Source organism: Arachis stenosperma, chromosome 5, assembly GCF_014773155.1.
Source record: "Arachis stenosperma cultivar V10309 chromosome 5, arast.V10309.gnm1.PFL2, whole genome shotgun sequence".
Taxonomy (NCBI): domain Eukaryota; kingdom Viridiplantae; phylum Streptophyta; class Magnoliopsida; order Fabales; family Fabaceae; genus Arachis; species Arachis stenosperma.
The window spans coordinates 75,635,822-75,639,548 of record NC_080381.1 but is presented as its reverse complement, the minus strand read 5'-3'; the positions used below and the strand labels follow the sequence as shown (position 1 = coordinate 75,639,548).

The following is a 3,727-nucleotide window of genomic DNA, read 5'->3' as shown; positions in this document are numbered from 1 at the left end:
TAAAGTTGCTTGACCAATCAATCCTTGTGGGATTCGACCTCACTCTATTGTGAGTTTTACTTGACGACAATCGGTATACTTGCTGAAGGGAAATTTGTTGAGAGACAAGTTTCCATGCATCATGTTTATGGCGCCGTTGCCGGGGATTGATTTTGAATCAACAATGATTAATTTTGAAGATCACTAGATTGAGCATTTTTTCTTTTTGTTTATTTGATTCAGTCAATTTCTTTTAGTTTGTTTTAATTTCTTCCTCACCTCCTTCACCCTCTTTATTTTTCGTTCTTCCTTTCTTTGATAATTACAATTCTGCTCACTAACCCACTAACTATTTGATAAGTTGCATCACTCACACTAACAATTACTCTAACAAGAATAGTTTCTTCATTTTATCTACTGTTGTGCAATCTGTTTGTTGTATGACAGGGAGAAGAGAAGGAGTTTCAACATCCTTCGATTCAGAACCTGAAAGGACCCTTTGGAGACTAAGAAGGGAAGCAAGAGGGAAAAGAATTATTGGTGCTAAGGAAGAGGAAGAATACTTTAAACCCAATATGGAAGAAAATTTAGAGAACAATCATGAAGAAGAAGCTCACAACCATGTTAGAGAAGGCCATGCAACCCGTGCTGGGCAAGAAAGGAGAGTTCTAGGCTCCTATATCAATCCTAATCCAGGAAATTATGGAAGTAGCATTCAGAAGCCCACCATACATGCCAACAATTTCGAACTAAAACCCCAGCTCATCACTCTTGTTCAAAACAATTGTTCATTTGGAGAAAGTGCTCAAGAAGACCCCAATCAACATCTAACCACCTTCCTGAGAATTTGTGACGCTGTGAAGTCCAATGGAGTCCATCCAGATGTCTATAGGTTCCTCTTATTCCCTTTTTCACTTAGGGACAAGGCATCCAAATGGCTTGAATCCTTCCCAAAGGAGAGCTTAACAAATTGGGAAGACATGGTGAACAAGTTTTTGGCAAGATTTTATCCTCCTCAAAGGATCAACAGGCTGAGAGCTGAGGTGCAAACTTTCAGGCAACAAGATGGTGAGACTCTTTATGAAGCATGGGAGAGGTTCAAAGACTTAACAAGAAGATGCCCACCAGATATGTTCAATGAATGGGTTCAACTTCACATCTTCTATGAAGGTCTTTCCTATGAGTCAAAGAAGGCTGTGGATCATTCATCAGGAGGCTCTCTAAACAAGAAGAAAACCATTGAAGAACCTATAGATGTCATTGAGACAGTTGTTGAGAATGACTACTTCTATGCCTCCGAAAGAAGTAACACCAGAGAAGTAATGGAGCTGAACCACATGGATGCATTGTTAGCTCAAAATAAGATGATCACCAAGCAGCTAGCAGATTTTACCAAGAAGGTGGAGGAGAACCAAGTTGCAGCAGCCATCACCTCATCGTCAGCTCAAGAAGGAGTAAACATAGGAGAAGAAGGTGACTGGGAGCAAGCCAACTATGTTGGAAACTCACCTAGACAAGTCCATGATCCATACTCCAAAACCTACAACTCTGGATGGAAAAATCACCCCAACTTTGGATGGGAAAACCAACAAGACCAAGGGCAAGATCAGAGACGCCACAACCTCAACTCCAACAACAATGCAACTCATCAACACACCTCACAAAGATCCAACCAACATCCATCTAACCAATCTTCTCAACCACCTAATCTCAACCCATCATTAATAACCGAGGAAAGATTATCAAAGATTGAGGCTCTACTTAAAAATCTATGCAAGGAAATTAAAGATAGTAAAGCTTTTCGGGAAGAAGTTCAATCCAACATGCAGAATCAAGATGCTGCCATCAAGAAACTAGAAACACAGATTGAATTCTTATTTAAGCAAGCCCATGGACACAACAATTGCAGCAATATTAACTCAATATCAAAGGAGGAATGTCAAGCCATCACCCTCAGAAGTGGGAAGGAATTGAAGGAGACTCACAAGAAACCACGAGAGAAGAAATTAGATGAAGAAAATAAAGGGCATGAGGAAGCTCAACCCTCAAACCCTAAGCCACATCAAGACGGAGAAGCGCTCAAACCATACTTCTCAAAGGCTCCATAACCCCAGTAGCTGCAATTAAAGAAGAGGGTAGAGGACAACCAATTCTCAAGATTCTTGGAAATCTTCAAGAAACTACAAATAAACATACCCTTTGCTGAAGCAATAGAGCAAATGCCACTCTATGCCAAGTTCTTGAAGGAATTGAAGACCAAAAAGAGAAGCTGGAAGAATAATGAGACCGTGGTGCTCACGGAAGAATGTAGCGCCATCATCCAACACAAATTGCCCCAGAAATTAAAGGATCCTGGGAGTTTCCAAATCCCTTGTATCATTGGGGAAATCACTATGGAAAAGGCTTTATGTGATCTAGGAGCCAGCATAAATCTAATGTCTCTAGCATTGATGAAAAAAATGAAGATTGAGGAAGCCAAACCAATAAGAATGGCCCTGCAACTAGCAGACAGATCATTCGAATTTCCCCATGGGATAGTAAAAGATTTGTTGGTGAAGGTGGGAGACTTCATCTTTCCAGCAGATTTCGTGGTATTAGACATGAAGAAAGGAGCTAAGACTTCCATCATCCTGGGAAGACCATTTTTAGCCACTACCGGAGCCATTATTGATGTCCAAAAGAGTGAACTTATCCTTAGATTACACGAGGAGAAAATGACATTCAATGCGTTTAAGGCCATAAGTTACCCACACAACTCATTGGGAGAATGTATGAGGTTGGACTCCATAGAAGCTTTGGTACAAGAAACTATTGAAGAAGATCTTGTAGCATCAACAGAAGAAGAATTAGCAGCAAGCGAAGAAGCTGCAGCCGCTAAAATACATGTTCAAGGCATGCTAGAAGAAAAGGAGGAAAGAAAAGAAGTGCCCAAACTGGAGCTTAAAGCACTGCCAACCACTCTCAATTATGCATACTTGGGAGAAAATAAAAGTTATCCAGTGATCATAAATTCAGCCCTCAGCCAAGAACAAGAGGAAGAGTTGCCTCAAGTCTTAAGAAAGCATAAGGATGTCATTGGATGGACACTTGCTGACTTGAAAGGAATCAGTTCAGCCATATGCATGCATAAGATACTCCTGGAAGAAGGTGCCAAACCGTCCATTCAGCCCTAAAGAAGGTTAAATCCAGCAATGAAGGAAGTAGTGCAGAAAGAAGTTATGAAATTGTGGCAGGGAGGAGTAATCTATCCAATTTCAGATAGCCAATGGGTTAGTCCAGTTCAAGTGGTTCCCAAGAAAGGAGGAATCACTGTGGTGCCCAACGAAAGGAATGAGCTAATCCCTACAAGAACCATCACAGGCTGGAGAATGTGTATTGACTACAGGAAGCTCAAGGAAGCCACAAGAAAAGATCATTTCCCACTTTCCTTCATGGATCAAATATTGGAAAGACTTGCGGGACATGCATATTATTGTTTTCTAGATGGTTATTCAGGATATAACCAAATAGTGGTTGATCCAAGAGACCAAGAGAAAACGTCATTCACCTGCCCATATGGAGTGTTTGCCTACAGGCACATGCCATTTGGGCTATGTAATGCACCCGCAACTTTTCAACACTGCATGCTCTCCATCTTTTCAGATATGATAGTAAAGTTCATTGAAGTTTTCATGGATGACTTCTCAGTATTTGGAGATTCCTTCCCTAATTGCCTAAACCATATTGGCTTGGTATTGAAAATGTCAAG

The 3,727-nt window shown here is 40.8% G+C and overlaps 1 non-coding gene across 1 annotated transcript; it reads right to left on the bottom strand.

The window, feature by feature from the left end:
• Positions 1 to 1,007: 1,007 nt before the first annotated feature.
• On the bottom strand, positions 1,008 to 1,114 carry LOC130984782 (small nucleolar RNA R71). Its single transcript, XR_009088692.1, has one exon. It is a non-coding gene; the product is annotated as a small nucleolar RNA R71 (small nucleolar RNA).
• Positions 1,115 to 3,727: the final 2,613 nt, after the last annotated feature.